Raw genomic sequence first — 18848 nt, forward strand, 5'->3', positions numbered from 1 at the left:
GGAGAAACCAAACAGGAAGAATGGCAACAGAAGTGGACAGAGTATCTCTCAGAAAAGAAAAAAACACAACAGTTAGTACTGAACAAAATATCAAAGTGGGAAAAGGAGAGAGCACAGGCTATTAACAAACTGCCAAGAGAAGAGAGGGAGAGGGAAAGCTGGAAAAAAATTGAAAGAAAACCTGAGACCTCTGAGAGAAAACAATTTCAAAATAAAAGGCAAAAATGAAGAAACAGAAAAGGGAGAAAAAATTAAGATTATAATTCAGGATTTTTGGAGAGACATTGTGCATAAAGAAACAAGTGTGGCTAGCACAGTAAAGACAATATATATGGAAAAGTACAACGCATCACAAGAAATACTAACAAGGGAGGAAGTAATACAGGCAACACAGAAAATGAAGGACAGGAAAGCAGCAGGATGTGATGAGGTAGTGGCAGAATTCATCAAAGAAGGAGGAGATAACATGAAGATAATCATACACAATTTATTCTCAGAAATATTTGAAACAGGCCAGTTACCAGAGGACTGGCACAAGAGTCGTGTAGAACTTATCCACAAAGGAGGAGGAAAGGGAAAAACAGAAATTGGGAACTATAGATCAATAAGTATAATAAACACAAACAAAGCACAATTATAAATAAAAAACTGCAAAGATGGATAGAACAAGAAGGAGTAATTGGAGAGGAACAAAGTGGTTTTAGAAAAGGTAGAAGTGGATTAGAAAACATTTACATTTTGAAGGAGTTAATCAACAGAAGCAAGAGAGAACGGAGTGAATTATATCTTGGATTTTTAGACTTAGAGAAAGCTTATGATTCAGTTCATAGAAACAAATTAATGAAACTATTAGAGCATTTCAACCTAAACCAGAAAATGAGGAACATCATAAAAGAAATGTACACAGAGAATGAAATGAAATTCAGGTTAGGTAAGATAGAAACAGACTGGATAAAAAACAACACAGGCAAGGCTGTATGATGTCCCAAACATTATTTAACATATATATAGAAGAGCTGTTCACAAGAATTAAAAAAGCTGAAATTGGAGCCAAAATAGGAGAAAGAAAATTAGGGTGCCTAGGATATGCAGATGATGTAGTGATCATTACAGAATCCAGAGAGGACATGAATAGGTTGCTCCATATTGCAGAAGAATATGGAAAAGAGTGGGAAATTAAATTTAGCAGCAACAAATGTAAAGTAATGGAGTTCAACACGACAGAAGAGGGACAATGGGTGATAGGAAATAATGTATTAAAAGTGGTGGACAGTTACAATTACCTTGGAATAGAAACAAGAAAGGAAGGTATTGGAGGCAGTGCACAGAGGAAAACTAATGAATCAAAGGCAAGAAGGATGATGGGTATGATAATGAGTGCGGGAAGCAGAGAAATTGACAAGTATGACCATGGAAGAACATTATGGAAAAGCATGGCAGTGCCACATTGTTTATATGGCTCAGAAATAACAAATTACAGGGCTGAAGATATAAGGAAACTGGAAACAGTCCAGAATTCAATAGGAAGATGGTGTCTAGGAGCCCCAAAGAGTACAGCCACAGAAGCCATCTGTGGGGATATGGGATGGAGCTCCTTCAAGGAAAGGATAGGTAAAGGGAAATTATGTTTTGTAAAGAAAATTGAAACTATGAGCGATGAAAGATGGGCCAAGCAAACATATACTGCATGTAGAGAAGTCTAAATGGTATAAAAAAAATAGAAAGATGGATAAGGAAAGTAAGAATGGAAAATGACTGGCCAGAAATAAGTGTCAAGGAAATCAAAAGCAGAATAGAAGAAGAAGGTCAACAGGAATGGAGGAATGGTATGGAAACAAAGAGTACACTAAGGTGGTACAGAAACAAGAAGATAGGTAGGGAAGAGTGGTACCAGGGAGACTGGGCAGGAAAATTACTATTTAAAGCAAGAAGTGGCACTTTAGAGGTAAATAGTAGAAACAGAAATCCGGATGAACAACAATGTGATATGTGCGGGGAAGAAAAAGAAAGTATGGAACATTTTATAGTAGAATGCGACAAATACAGAAAACAAAGAAAAGCCCTTGACACCCAAGTAACAAATATTTTAGGTAGAGAAAAATGGGAGGAGAGAAAAGAGGGGGAAGACAGAGGGATCAAAACATTACTAGGACTAACTGGAGACAAAGTCAATGATCATGCATTAGTAAGCCACATGAAAATAATTTTAGTTGAAAGCTGGATAATAAGAAAACAATTTTGTAGACAGTGATAGAAGGAGAGAGACCTACGAAGCGGTTTAAAGCGGCACAGGTCCAAAGAAGAAGAAGCTTGTGGGTACACCTGGGAATGATACCTTAGAGGTAGATAGGTACACTGACCTGAGGGTGGATGTAAGTAAAGAAGGAATAGGAGGAGAAAAACAGATGAGAATAAATGAAGGGAGGGTTAGGAAAATGACAGGGATGATAGTCAATGCAGGAAGCAGGTCAGTAAACAAATATTGATTGATTGATTGATACATTTATTGTTGAATTAATAAATAATTACAACAAAGGAGGAGGATGGGCCTTGCCAACCTCCCCCTGGGCAAAGACTTAAGGTTAAAGTATCACAAAAATAACTCTGGACAGTATACACAACAAGAATACAAGTACTGTATTTCAATAAATAAATACACATATTGCACACCTTATTGCCTAAGACATCCTACAGTCTGGGAGCAAACTGAGGATATTCCCTGAGTATATCCCTCAGGGTGGCAGAGTCTAGGAGATGGTCAATGAGGCTGTACAAGTCATGCTGACCTTGTGGCCTAAATTTAGCAATGAGAGGACATTCCATGATATAGTAACGCAGAGTGTGTCCCCTTGGTGTAACACACAGCACACAGCACACACCAGGAGAAGCACTGACTTCCCAAAAGTATTTGTAGCCTAATCTGAGCCTCATTGCCACCCTGTCATGTGATGCAGTGTGTCTCCCGTAGGTGTAAGCACAGCTCTGGGAGACACATGCATAGTGAAGACTAGTGCTACTGCCCCCTATGGCAACAAAGCTCCAACTGATCACTAATGCTACTTTGTACAAAGTCCTTAATGCTATTCTTAACATAACCCAGAGTGTACTCAGTGCCAGGGTCCACTGTGTCATCTTGTAGGGCACACTGAGCAAGTTGGTCTGCTTTTTCATTTAAAGGGATACCCACATGAGAGGGTATCCAGATGAAATGGACTGTGGCACCGGCACCTTCTAGGGCGTGGATGAGATCAAGACACTTATTAACTAGATCACAGTCCATGGGGGAGGTGGATTGAAGGGCGTACAATGCAGCTTGACTGTCAATAAAGAAATATACATTCTTATGGAGAGGCGTCACAATGTGGAGCGCCTCCAGTACAGCATACAGTTCTGCTCTAGTGGAAGACATGGGTGCAGGGAGCCACCTTGAAACCTCCGTGTCAGTGTAGAGACTGGCAGAGATGTAGTCACGGATGAACAGCCCACATCCAGACTTGCTGCCATTGACTGACCCATCACAATAAACATGAATAGCCTGAACGTGTGGGTACTTGGACAATTTAGTCATGAACATGTCTTGCAGCACATGAGGGAGCCAGTCCCTCTTGGGCTGATGCAGTGAGTGAATATCAACACTGACACGGTGAGGGTTCCAGGTGGGTTGCAGCGGTGACATAAAAACGTTAATACAAGCCTCAGCTACACCTACACTTGTCAGTACTCCCAAGATCTTCCTGAGGTATGGTGTTGTACGAGTGCGAGGATCATGATACAGGGGGGTCAGTGATCCCTTTAGAGAGTCAGAGCCCGTGCATAGCATCCGACTAATTGTGCGACAAGTCATTTCCTGTACCCTACACATAATACTCGGCAGGTGCAGTTCAGCTCTGAGGACTTCAATCCGTGCAGTCCTGGGGCATCCCAAGATTATCCGCATGGCTTCATTCTGTACAAGCTCCAGGGGACGGAGTTGGGTGGCACTAAACTGTAGCAAAACAGGGGCGGCATAATCAATAAGGGACCGTATGACAGATATATAGAACATTCTTAGGACTGGAATGCCCGCCCCTAGGCCCCTGTTGGCTAGCAGCCGAAGTGGTGCTAGCCGTGGCAGACAGAGGTCTCGAACATAGTGGACGGCTTGAAGAGACTTCCTAAAACTCATCTGAACACCCAGGTACTTGTGTATGTGAACTCTAGAGATGGGAATGTTATTTACAGTGGGCAGCTGAGAGACCTTCCCTTTAGCTTGAAATTTTGTTTTACATTCATTAATCACTAGTCCCATTTGGACACACAACGCTGCCAGCTGTGACAAAGCAACCTTTTTTTTTTTTTTTTTTTTACATAGGGAAGAGGGCCAGCTAAGGGCAAAAAAAAGAAAGTTAGAAAAAAGCCCACTTGAGCGCTGGCTCTCCAAAGAGTAAAAAAAGTGCCAAAACCGTCAGCCAGAATTAGGGGAGCAAATGCCTCGATACCTCCCTCTTAAAAGAAGACAAGTTGTAGGAATTTGGAAATACAGATGCAGGGAGGGAGTTCCAGAGTTTACCAGTGAAAGGGATGAATGATTGAGCGTACTGGTTAACTCTTGCATTAGAGAGTTGGACAGAATAGGGATGAGAGGAAGAAGAAAGCCTTGTGCAGCGTGGCCGCAGGAAGAGGGGAGGCATGCAGTTAGCAAGATCAGTAGAACAGTTACCATGAAAATAGCGATAAAATATAGAAAGGGATGCAACATTTCAGCGGTGAGAAAGAGAGTGAAGACAGTTAGTCAGAGGAGGGGAGTTGATGAGACGAAGAGCTTTCGATTCCACCCTATCAAGCAAAGCTGTGTGACTGGAAACCCCCAAAACATGCGAAGAGTACTCCATACAGGGACGGATAAGGCCCTTATACAGAGTAAGCAGTTGGAGGGGTGAGAAAAACTGGCGGAGACGCCTCAGAACACCTAACTTCATAGAAGCTGTTTTAGCAAGAGATGAGATGTGAAGTTTCCAGTTAAGATTATGAGCAAAGGACAGACCAAGGATATTCATTGTGGAAGAGGAAGACAGTTGAGTGTCATGGAAGAAGAGAGGATAGTTGTCTGGAAGGCTGTGTCGAGTTGATAGATGGAGGAATTGAGTTTTTGAGGCATTGAAAACTACTAGATTTTCTCTGCCCCAATTGGAAATCTTAGAAAGATCGGAAGTCAGGCGTTCCGTGGCGTCCCCGCGTGATCTGTTAATTTCCTGAAGGGTTGGACGTCTCTGAAAGAACGTGGAAAGATGTAGGGTGGTATCATCAGCGTAGGAGTGGATAGGGCAAGAAGTTTGGTTAAGGTCATTAATGAATAATAGAAAGAGAGTGGGTGACAGGACAGAACCCTGAGGAACACCACTATTAATAGGTTTAGGAGAAGAACAGTAGCCGTCTACCACAGCAGCAATAGAGCGGTCGGAAAGGAAACTTGAGATAAAGTTGCAGAGAGAAGGATAGAAGCCGTAAGAGGGCAGTTTTGAAATCAAAGCTTTATGCCAGACTCTATCAAAAGCTTTTGATATGTCTAACGCAACAGCAAAAGTTTCACCGAAATCTCTAAAAGAGGATGACCAAGACTCAGTAAGGAAAGCCAGAAGATCACCAGTAGAGCGACCTTGACGGAAGCCATACTGGCGATCAGACAGAAGATTGTGAAGTGACAGATGTTTGAGAATCTTCCTATTCAGGATAGATTCAAAACTTTAGACAAGCAAGAGATTAAAGCTATAGGACGGTAGTTTGAGGGGTTAGAACGGTCACCCTTTTTAGGAACAGGCTGAATGTAGGCGAACTTCCAGCAGGAAGGAAAGGTAGAAGTCGATAGACAAAGTTGGAAGAGTTTGGCCAGGCAAGGTGCAAGCACAGAAGCACAGTTTTTGAAAACAATAGGAGGGACCCCATCAGGTCCATAAGCCTTCCGAGGGTTTAGGCCAGCAAGGGCATGGAAAACATCATTACGAAGAATTTTGATTGTAGACATGAAATAGTCAGAGGGAGGAGGAGAGGGAGGAACAAGCCCAGAATCGTCCAAGGTGGAGTTGTGAGCAAAGGTTTGAGAAAAGAGTTCAGCTTTAGAGACAGAAGAGATGGCAGTGGTGCCATCAGGATGAAATAAAGGAGGGAAAGATGAAGAAGTGAAGTTATTTGAGATGTTTTGGCTAGATGCCAGAAGTCACGAGGAGAGTTTGAGTTTGAAAGATTTTGACATTTCCTATTTATGAAAGAGTGTTTGGCAAGTTGAAGAACAGACTTGGCATGATTCCGGGCAGAGATATAAAGTGCATGAGATTCAGGAGATGAAAGGCTCAAGTACCTTTTGTGGGCAACCTCTCTATCATGTATAGCACGAGAACAGGCTGAGTTAAACCAAGGTTTAGAAGGTTTAGGTTGAGAAAAAGAATGAGGAATGTACGCCTCCATGCCAGATACTAACACCTCTGTTATGCGTTCAGCACAAAGAGATGGGTCTCTGACACGGAAGCAATAATCATTCCAGGGAAAATCAGCATAATACCTCCTCAGGTCCCCACCTGGAGAATCCTGGGTGTGGGGCATTGGAGGAGTATGTCATCAGCATAGATGAGGACCTGGGTGCCCTGCGGTAAGGAACAGCGTGCAATTTTGTCCATTAAAACATTAAAAAGCATTGGACTAAGGACTCCACCCTGTGGTGTTCCAAGCTCAAAAACTTCCTCAGAGGAGACTGCACCTTGAAACCAAAGCTGTGCTGTTCTATTGTACAAATAGTCCCTGATCCATCCTAATAATCTACCTCTGATACCTTTGAGAATGAGTTCCTCCATAATAACATCTTTGTTGGCCCTGTTGAAGGCACTCTTGAGATCAACGAAAGCTCTGCAGGTAGCATCCTTATTTATAAGTAAACAAATATGAAGTAGTTATAGCTAGAAGCTTGTGGAAGGGGATGGCAGTACCGTATTGCCTATATGGGTCTGAAATTACCTATTACCGGGAGGGAGATCTGGGTAAACTAGAGAAAACTCAAAATGCAGTAGGAAGATGGGGTCTAGGAGTTCCTCGTGGTACTGCCCTAGAAGCCATAAAAGGAGATCGAGATGGGCTGGAGCACCTTTATGGAGACATCATGGAAGAAAGAAACTGATAGATGGAAAAAAAGGAAAACATTAAGGAGGACTGAGATAGGATGGGACCCAGAGAGGTAAAAAAAAAGATAGAGGATAATGGGCTAGCTAAATGGCGAGCAAGGATGAAAATGAAATAAACTTTGAAATGGTATAGGTACAAGGAGAAACCAGAGGCACGTTTTTGACTGGGGTAGCAGGTTGTTAGCAAAGGTAAGGATAGGTACACTGGAGGTGAACCGTGAAGGCTCGGACCAGAGATGAACTGGACCGGAACGTAATAGCTGTAGATCGAGGGGTGATCGAGGGACACTATAGAAAATTTTTCTGGTTGAATGTGTCAGGTATGAAGAGGAGAGGGTCAGGTTGATAGGTTCAGTAAAGGCAGTGATAGGAGAACACGAATGGATTAAAAAGTTAGAGGAGGTGGAAGAAGGTGGAGTCCTCCCTGTGCTGGGGCTATACAAAGCAGAGATGGAGAGAGATAGAAAGGCAATTGTAGGTGCGGCCAAAGAGTTTTTAGAGCAAGCGTGGAGAAAACGTTAGTGGAAATTGATATGTTTCTTGCCTGTTGCTTTCCGTTCTCTCCTTCTGCAGGCTGCTGAAGGACTGAGACTGGAACACTGGAGGGAACATGACCTACAAAGCGATATAAAGCGTAAAAGGTCACAAGAAGAAGAAGAAGAAGAAGAAGCTTGGAGGAAAGATGAGAGGTAAGGATGTGCAACGGAAATCGGTATACAGAAATAGGCCCAGGGTAGTAGAAACCACGGGGACTCCCCCAGTGATGTCACATTTCAAAAGTCCACAGATCACCGGTCCGCTCTCTCTCTCTCTCTCTCTCTCTCTCTCTCTCTCTCTCTCTCTCTCAAGAAGTACCTACTGACGTTGTAAATAACTGCCTTAGGTTGGCTATGAAGTGGCCATATGGCGAGCTTGACGCAGAGGAATAATGCGCAGCTAGAAGCCGAGAACGTGTCTGGACGCCAAGAAATCAGAATTCCTGCACTGAGATGGTGTGGAAAAAAAAGTATTACTAATTCCGGAAATAATTTCGGAAATGTACCAATTTATATAGAAACAAAAAGAGATAAAGAAATACAGAGGCAGAGGTAACGTAGGTTAATTGAGCGTAGATGCAGGGTTAGAGAAAGTAGACGGTAATAATGTCGACACTCCTTATCGGCCGTTTCTCCGAATTTCCTCGATGCGACAAGTATAGTAAATTTTTCATCCTGTTTAGCAAAGAAAAAAAAAATACAAGTAGCTGCTATTTCTTTGATCCTATTCGTTATAATTTCACTCGCGGGCCGCGGACGCCACGCTCACACCAGTCGCCAGAAAAGTTACACTTTGAAAGCTGAAACAAGCTGGCGTCACTCTTGTGTGTTATTCACCACTACAGTCGCCTGATGGTCACTTAGCTAGCCTTTCCCCTACGGAAAAAGCTCAAGAGCTCATACTGACCGATCTTCGGGTAAGGTTAGGACCATACAACACACTGGGACAGCGAGGACACAACCCCTCGCGTTACATCCCGTATCTATTTACTGCTATAGGTGAACAGCGGCTACACATCAACTGTTTAACAAGAGGCTCGCCCAAGTGCCGTGTCGCTTCCGGGACTTATTAAACCCGGGCCTTCTCGGTTGTGAGCCGAGCATGCAAACCATTACACTACACTGTGTGTGTGTGTGTGTGTGTAAGGCGGGTTCACACTTTTACGTGTCAATGTGCAACTGAAATTCCTAGTCGGCAGAATTTCTGACTGAATATCGGTGCCTAGCGACTGGAGAAACCAAGACTAAAAGGCCCCTTTCACACTAGGCAACTAGTGACCGTCACTAGTGACGGTCACTATAGTTGCTTAGTGTGAAAGGCTCGGGCAACTACAAGCAACCAGTGACTATCACCGAGTTGTGGCATCCTTTCTCATCACCTCATTAGTCGTAAGAATGACATCCATGGAGAAGGTGCTTCTGTTGGCAAAGGTGCAGGTCACTGGCAATGAGATCATATCTAGACAGAAATGAGGTGATGTGGTTGGTGATGTAAAGGTGTGGTGGCGTAGGTGAAGAGAATGTGGTGGTGGTGGTGGTGACATGAGAGTGATGGTGGTGGTGGTGAGGGGGCATAATACGTGTGACGTGGTGATATGGTGTTGTGGTGTAGCTACTTCTGAAGAAATATACATATGAACAGGTGTTTGTTTTTAACTCACATATTTCACTCTTCTCAGCTTGAGATATCCCTTCAAAGTCTGGAATGAAGTGCATAATAATTTCACTCCACGCGTTCCTCTTTTCATTATTGTTGCTGTATTGTTCATTGGATGAATCCCAAACTGCTGGGTGTTTTCCATTTCGTGAATTAAATCTTCAGTGTTAATTTTCTCCGCTACTTTCATCCCCTCCATCTCGCACGTTCTTTCCTGTGCAAAGCTGGCTGGAAACTGAGAAAAGTCACAAAAGTGATAGATTAGAACGAAAGTTGCGCCACACGGTGGCTATGTATAAAAGCTCCCATTTGAAACAATGCCCAAAGGTGGGTGACGGCAACTGCCTGTGACAATCACTCGTTGACGGAGCGGGCAACTGCAATAGCCGGTTGCTCAACCGGACAACCGCAGTGGCGTAGTGTGAAAGGCTCCATATGAAGTAATGGTAGGCAGCTTAGAGAGTCACCTAGTGACAGCCACAAGTTGCCTATAAGTCTGACCAGCCTAAATTTACGGCCATGGGGGGGCGAGCGTCTCTGTACAGTGGTGCCACGTTTTCACTACTGTTCTTAATCTCTCTCTCTCTCTCTCTCTCTCTAGTAAGTAAGTAAGTAAGTTTATTTGGATTCTTCATGTGCATTACAGGCATAGTATAAAACTACTGAATGTACATAGATATTTCCTCCAGGATGACCAACTAAAGTTTAACAACTTATTTCCAGTAGGGTCCCTTTTTCTATCCAGCAAGATGGGGCAGACAGCACAGGAGTCATTATACATATAGAAATGGCACACAGTAATACTAAATCTAAGACTTATTTACCTACTCTTCCATAGAATTAACAGTAAAGCCTAAATCTACATTCTAAGACAGTCATGGTTAAAAATAAACATAGTCATTTGATTCAGCAGCTCAAATGACTATGTTTATTTTTAACCATGACTGTCTTAGAATGTAGATTTAGGCTTTACTGTTAATTTTATGGAAGAGTAGGTAAATAAGTCTTAGATTTAGTATTACTCTCTCTCTCTCTCTCTCTCTCTCTCTCTCTTACTAAAGAATCAAAGGTAAGCAGAGAGTCATTTATAATTGTATATATATATATATATATATATATATATATATATATATATATATATATATATATATATATATATATATATATATATATATATATATATGAGTGGCACGAGGTCAGTCACGTCGCCACCACAATGTGTCAAGGCCACCAGCTGGGTGTGGAAGAGTTGCCGCTCACAAGTGAAAAATGCTTCTTTTTTTTTCACTTAGGTATTGGCATATACCTACTATTTTGTAAAAATAGAAACTACACATTAGCTTGGCTTACGAATTATGAATGCGATTATATGCCTCACCCTTGAAATTACTGTAAAAGCCAGTAAATGTGAGCATTTTATCTTATAATTATAGCAACATCTGGTACTACAAGGTGAGGCTATTCGCCTGGCCAGGCTGGGTTCATCAGTATTGCCGCCACTCACAAGACTTCTACTATTTTTTTTTTATTTTACTTTGGATAATAGATTACTTCTTTTTCCATGCTCATTATCTTATATCTGTAACGCTGATATTATTACACACCCTAAATATACGCTAAGTACCATTATAAGTTACTACAGTTGATATCAGCAATACTGTTGAATATGTATGCCATGTTTGTATGGTACTATATAGTTTTTTATGCATATGATGGTTACTGTTGATTCAGTCATCTATATACACAAGTCGAAATTTTATACATCTGAATTGATGGTACTTGCGATGCCTTGTACACCAATAACTTCCATTTCACATCGCATTTTTTGGAAACGTGGCATCACTGTAGGGTTCCCCTCGCCCCCATAGCCGTAAATTAAGCTCGGTCAGACTATAGTGTGAAAGGGGCCTAACATGTTGGTTTTATTCAGTCGATTTGCGACTATATTTACGTTGTGACGTCACAGAGTAAGCTTTGAAAATGTGGTGTTGATGTAGAGAAGATGTTATAGTTTGTGAGGAAAAAAGAACACATCTGGGACCACAGAAATTAATTATACAGTAAAAAATGCTTGCGCAAATCGTCGTTCGACGAAATAGCTGCCATTCTCTTCACACTTACACCCATGGTATAAGTAGGCTACGCCAGGTATTCTCAATCCCTCCAACCCCATGCACGGAGATGACGTCAGCGAGAATATTAGAGGGAGAGGTCGGGATGAGTGTTTTCTGTGTGGGAGGATAAAAAAGAAAACGAGGAATGCATTCTATTAGCACCATATACTAATGTATAATTCTCTCTCTCTCTCTCTCTCTCTCTCTCTCTCTCTCTCTCTCTCTCTCTCTCTCTCTCTCTCTCTCTCTCTCTCTCTCTCTCTATATATATATATATATATATATATATATATATATATATATATATATATATATATATATATATATATATACACATATGTATGTAGTCATATTTTGTTCATTTATTTCACATTGCTGGCTTCATCATAATTCAGTATTCTCTCGCTGAATACTAGTCTTGCCATACATTCCCAAAATGGGATGGTACTTTCACATACCCAATGCTTATTGATCTACTACAAATGACCTAATTAAGCATCTCCCGATTCAATTTCTCACATCTCACTTGTTCTCTAGTGTAACCAGTTATTAATTGAAGTTGATATTTTATGCCTCTTTCTTGCATCCACTGTCTTCTCTCTATGGTTTTTGGGTACATCATTCATACTATATGAGACCATATTATTCACCCCATTTCATCTACCTACAGATTTGCGAAATCGCATGCAATATAAGGATTTCATGAATATGCATTTTTTTACAACAAACCATACCTTTATTCATTTCATGTTGCTTGTTTCGTCTTTATCAATTGTTTCACTTTTTTTTTTTTACATTCTTGGAACAATGTGCAACAATGTTTCTATTCAGGTTTCTCTTCCTGAAAAACGTCCTGCACTTTACAAAGTACCTCACAACCTTTATAGGTACATTTACTAATTTGGCAATTAATATTGTTAAATTGCCCATACACTTTTTGCCTGGTTTTAGAGACTTTTTTCCATGATAACATACAAATAATCTCTCCATTTCTGTTAACTGTTTATAAAACTCCTTTGATGGTGCAAGGAGTTTCTCAGCTTCCCTAGAAATAGTCCCTATCCAGGTACTGTCTTCATGAGAGGAATTTTGTGAGAGATAATCATATTGTGGAAACTTGCTAGCAATAAAGCCACCAAAATAACGCAATCCCTCTGCTTCCATACCATCTTCCAGCTTTGTTTCTTTTTTAGTTAAGTGTACCGGTACATCACAAGAATCCTCAAATTCAACATCATGTGTAGGGTTACATGAAAATAACATGGCAGTTAGCATCAATTCAGATTCAACAGTCTGTTTTTCTTCAGTGGTATCAGAATGACATACCTGAGGATCGGATAAAGACATTCCTGACAAATTTACACCATTGTTTGTCCGCTCTATATTGTAGTTTGTGCCTAGTAACTCACCACCATGATTACCAACAAGATATGCTTTGATTCTGTGTTTTATTTGAACAGCATTTGCATGTTGATAAGAGGCTCCCATTTGTCTCAAATACCCAAAGAAATGTTCAAGGCAATCCTGATTTAACCTGTAGGTCAAGATGTATTTTACTCCAAAGGTTTTACTCACAAAATCATACAGTTTCATCAAAGACTGGCATGACACAAGAATTCCTTTTTGAAAGAGATGCAATGTATTTTTACCACTAACTTTCATGGACTTTATAGTATTCATCATTGACTGAAGAATTCCATTTTGAATGATTAAGTTGATCCCATAACATATCCTTGATTCCTTTTAACAAATAGGTCTTTTAGAATTAAAAACATCAAACCATGAGTCTACTAGTGCTATGAACTGGCTTGTGTCATCCCAGTCTTTGCTTTGAAGGAGTCCTTGCTTACCAAAGAATTGAATGGTCTTTGCTGTGGTTTCAGATAACAATTGGGCAGCGAGTTTAACATTCATTATCTGTACGCCTTGAACATTTATGTGCTTTACAGACAAACGGTGAGCAGCTTTTAAGTCCTTTTCTCCTCTGATGACAATTTCTCTAACAGAGCCGTTTGTCACACATTTTTTAAAATTACCATCTAGAGAGAATCCATAATCTAAAAAGTTATTTCTAATCAGCTTCAATAAGTGAGGAGCATCAGCAAAGACATAAATCTGACGTGAAGAATCAGCTGGATTTGTGAAAGACACATTATCAACATTTATATCCAATACATTCCATAAACCGACATTAGTAGAACCTAGATCACTGACCATAGCCACAAGAAAGCCAGCTGCTTCAACTTTCTCAATTACATCAAATAGGATCTGTTTTGTCATATTCGTGTCAAAGTTGTAAAACACTAATTGCTTCCATGACTTTGTCAATCCCCTGAGCATTACACACTGAATATTTATGTGGGGGCTATACAGGATGTCATGTCCTAAGTCATATGACCACTCTTGAGATAAAGATGTTTCATCAAACGATAATACACACAGGCGATCAGTTACGGACATTGTGGGTGATTTGCAATGAAGTAGGTTCTTGACACTATGTAAGACACCTGGTTCTAAATTTACTTTTGAAACCCACCGACTGATGGTACATGGGGAAGGTAGTGCAACTTTCCAAACATTCCTTAAAAGTTGATAAGCCTTTGGGCTTAAGCTTCTTAAAGTAACAGCTTTAGCAATATCCTCTTCTCCATATCTGGGTACAGACTTACATGTGGCACTTGACTGAATCTGTGGTAAGGAGCAATGACCCTCCAGTGTTTCAAACACACAATCCTTACTCATTTTGCTTTCCATTTTAGCATCATTAAATTGTTGTTGTAATGATAATATGCTCTTCTTCATTTTCACATTTTCTGTTTTCAGGTAGTCTCTTTCCTTAACTATTGTTGCAAGCCTAGCTTTCAGGTCAATTGTCATATGATTAAATTCCTTAACATATGTAACATACTCCTCATCTTGGGCATTTCTTGATCCTAGACCTCGGATTTGGAGAGTGTGGTGGGAGTGGTCATGTGTGGGTATACCTGGTGTGCAAGCAGAACCAATGGGTTGCACCTCAACTGAAAAGAAAGGATGGATGGATGGATGGATTTTAAAAAAGGCGCCGCAACAGCCAAGGTCATATGGCGCCGCTTCAAAAATTTAAAATGTCTAAAACAGTTAAAACAATACAGTAGTTTAAAAACTAAAAAAGGACAATAAAACTAAATAAAATATTAAAATACATAATAAAATAAGAATAAAATTCATAGCTTTGGGAGAAGGCCAGCTTCTCCCAAAAATCTAAAAACGTCATGGCCTTGGGCCAGGCACTCTGGTCCAAGGACCTTTGAGATATAATAGACACCGCTATCTCTACCGCGACAGCGGTAGAGGTAGCGGTGTCGTAACTCTATCAAACTAGGGCACTCTACCAATAGGTGCCGCACGGTAAGCGGCACCAGGCAGTCATCACAGTAAGGTTGAGGGTCCCTGGTCAACAGGTACCTTTGTGTAAGGTACGTGTGACCTATACGCAGTCGCGCCAATAAAGTCTGTAAACGTCGATCCCGGACATGGGTGTATGTCCAGTGAGGGATAGAGGAAGTAGTGATCTCTCCCATTTTCGAGGTTGCGACCCCGTTAGCCATCTCCTCTGCCAAATTGCTGCAACTGCCTCACGAATTAGAGGAAAGACATCTCGAAACGGAACAGAGGCAGGAGATGGAGCGCGACTTGCTGCCTCTTTAGCGAGGCGATCTGCGTGTTCATTCCCTGGAACACCAACGTGACCAGGGACCCAACAGAACCCAACACGATATCCTCGTTGTGTAAGAAGGTATAGCCACTCCAGGGCTGATAAAACCAAAGGGTTAAAGGATATAGTGCAAGAGAGAGAAGTAAGAGCACTGCGACAGTCACTAAAAATTGTAAAAGACGAAACCGGTAGAGTAAAAATTATTTGTAAAGCTAGGACTATGGCAGACAGCTCCGCAGTAAAGACGGATGCCACTGAAGGAAGGCTGCCAGACCGATAAAAGAGGAAAACCACACTAAATCCAACGCCTGCGTCGGATTTGGAACCATCAGTAAAAACAGGGATATCATCAGAATGCATAAAAAAGTGTTCTAAAAACCGTGTGTGGGACAGAGCTGGCAGAAAATCCTTCTTGCCATCCATGGCAGGGCATAATGAGATAACAGGAAGCTGCCAATAACCGACTCGTGGGAGCCGGAAAAAGTACACAGGAGTGGGGTCGATAGATAACTCCGCCATGAGATTTGCAACTCTAAGGCCAAAAGGTTTAGGAGACTCGGTCGAGTGACATACGCCTGCGAACGCGAGTCCCGCAACATTGACAGACAAGGGACAGAATCAGGAAGACGGTGGGTGCGAAACCAACACCGGAGCATCGAAGACTGGCGCCGGAGGTCGAGCGGCCAGAAACCAGCATCCACTAGAAGGCTAGGTATTGGAGATGTCCGAAATGCACCTGTAGCCAAGCGGACCCCAGCATGATGCACGGAGTCAAGCGTGCGTAGTCGTGCATCCGTTGCGGATGAGTAGATCTCACAGCCGTATTCCAGCTTGGGAAGTATGAGTGTGCGGTGAAGCAGCAGCAACGTGTCCCTGTCCGCACCCCAAGAGGTGTGACTTAAAACCCGAAGAAGGGATAATGCCTGCCGACAAGACGCCTTAAGAGAACGGAAATGGGGAACCCAGGTGAGACGGTTGTCAAATAAAAGGCCAAGATATCGAGTCGCCTCCACGCATGAGAGGCGTCTATTGGCGAGGTATAAATCCGGGTCTGGATGGACACCACGGTTGCGACAAAATGCATGGCTACGGTCTTGGAGGTGGAGAATCGAAAACCGTTCATGTTGGCCCAACTGGACACCCTATTGATCGCCAGTTGGAGCTTGCGCTCAATCAGTGACATCCTAGCAGCAGCAAATGAAATACATAAATCATCAACATATAAGGAGCTGTGAATGCCATCTGGGAGAGTATCAATAACACCATTTATGGCGACTGCGAATAATGTAACACTAAGAATACTTCCCTGTGGGACACCATCATTTAGAGCAGTAGCCTCAGAGAGAACACTCCCCACTCGAACCCGTAAAAGACGTCTGGATAAAAACTGCTGAATAAAAATAGGAAGGTGGCCACGAAGGCCAAAATTAAACAAGGACTGTAAAATGCCATGACACCAAGCCGTGTCGTAGGCCTTCTCCAGGTCAAATAAAGACTGTTACTTAATGGTGGTGATTAGCGAAGGCCTCACAAATAGAAGACTCTATGGTTAAAGAGCATCCGTAGTAGACCTTATCTTTCGGAAGCCGTACTGTATCGATGACAAGTACTTCCCCCTCTCCAAGTACCACATGAGTCTTACATTAACCATCTTTTCTAATACTTTACAAATGCAGGATGTCAAAGATATAGGACGATAGTTCGTAGCCTGAAGATTATCTTTCCCAGGCTTCGGAAATGGGAGAACCACTGCCACAGCCCAAGAAGATGGAAAGTCACCGGTATGCCAAATCATATTATAAAGATTTAATAAAAAGTTAAAAGCACTGTCAGACATGTGGCGCAAGAAGGCATAAGGAATATCATCTGGGCCAGGAGAAGAGTCATGACACTGGGACAAAGCAGTCCGCAACTCGGAGGCAGAGAAGGGACATTATAAGACTCCCCTCCTGTGGAAGAAAAATTTATGCCGAGAGATTCCATTCTCTGGCGGTGACGTGCGCCCGGGGCTGCAGGATGCCTCCGGGAAACACTGGCAAAGTGCTCTGCGAAGAGGTCGGCGACAGTCCTAGGGTCTGCCACCGTTCGCCCAGCAGACAACAAAACTGGTGGGGAAGGAGCAGAATACTTCCCAGCAATTCGGCGGACTTTGTTAAAGACATCCGTAAGAGGGATGCGGGCGTTAATGGAAGAGACATAAGCTTTCCAAGAGGCTCTTTGTGCCTCTTTCAAAACGCGGCGGGCTCGAGCTCGGCAGCGCCGAAAAGCTTCCAGACACTGCGGGTCCCCACGATGTCGCCAGAGACGAGAGAAAGCTGCCCGTTTCTCTTTCACCAGTTCAGTGCATGCTGCGTTCTACCAAGGAACCGGACGCTTAGTAAAGCGACCGGACGTCCTAGGGATTGTCTGAAGCGCTACTGAAATATAAAATCGGTAAAATAATCAACAGCCTCAGCACAAGTAGAAAAGTCAGCCAACGGACGGATAAAAGAGCTAAGGTCTGTGAATCGAGGCCAATCTGCCTTGTCTAAAACCCAGCGTGGGGCCGGGACTGTGGCTCAGAGTTCACAGATTCCAATAAAATCGGAAAGTGGTCACTACCGTGTAAATCCGGTAGGACCCGCCAATTAAAATCAAGGAAAGAATTAGATGTACAAATAGAAAGATCGATAGCTGTAAAAGTCCCAGTAGGACTGTGGAAATGTGTAACATCCCAGAATTTAAAATCTCCAATCCCTCATCCTCAATAAAAGAACCGATTAAAACCCCACGAGGATTACTAGCACCTTCATCCCACAATGGGTGACGGCCGTTAAAATCTCCCAACAAGAGAAAAGGCGGAGTCAGCTGACGCACCAGGCCGTCAAGCTCACCCCTGGAGACAGGAAGCCGAGGAGGAGATATAAACTGCAAATAGTGTAGGATCGTCCCATAAAACCTTAACAGCAACCACCTGAAGGGAGAGTTGAGTTGCAAGGGGACAACAGGTATGTCCTGACGGACTAGAATAGCTGTGCCACCGTGGTGGCCCTGGTCAGGAAAGGAGTGCTAAAAAGGCACGATAGCCAGGAGGACTAGAATAAGTACTATCACCTAGCATAGTCTCTTGTAGAGCTACACAGGCTGGAGAGAACTCCGACAATAAAGCTCGGAGTTCCCCACGAGGCGCGAAGGCCTCTACAGTTCCACTGTAGAAGCTTGAAGATGACTATTTGGGTGCAGTGGACGGGCGAGCCTTTTGAATGGGCTGCCCGTGACTCACCTGACTAGAAATAATCAACCGACGAGAAGACACCGGGAGTTGAGATGTACCGGGTCGTTGGACCGCAGCCTTTCGGCCTGCCGGTGAGTGATGCGAACCATCATCACTCCTACCGGTCCTCGGAGGACGAGGTCAGGCTGGACTGATACAGTGGGTCCACGAGGGACGGCTGTGACAATATCATCGGACGTCTCCATGCAAAGACCGTCCTCATCACAAGAAGCCCGATCTGAGACGGAGGGCGTCACAGGAGGCTGGACAGAAACTACTGGAGCTACCCTAGCAGAGCGGTCCCTGGAGGACTCACGATTATGTGCACCGGGAGAAACCTTAGACTGCTTAGGCTGAGCTAAATCTAACGACTCCGCAGAGCCGCGGTGCCGTTTGGTCATGCCCTTCAAAGGCTTAGGCGATGCAGGAGGCAAATGGACATC

Source organism: Portunus trituberculatus, chromosome 6 (genome assembly GCF_017591435.1).
Source record: "Portunus trituberculatus isolate SZX2019 chromosome 6, ASM1759143v1, whole genome shotgun sequence".
Taxonomy (NCBI): domain Eukaryota; kingdom Metazoa; phylum Arthropoda; class Malacostraca; order Decapoda; family Portunidae; genus Portunus; species Portunus trituberculatus.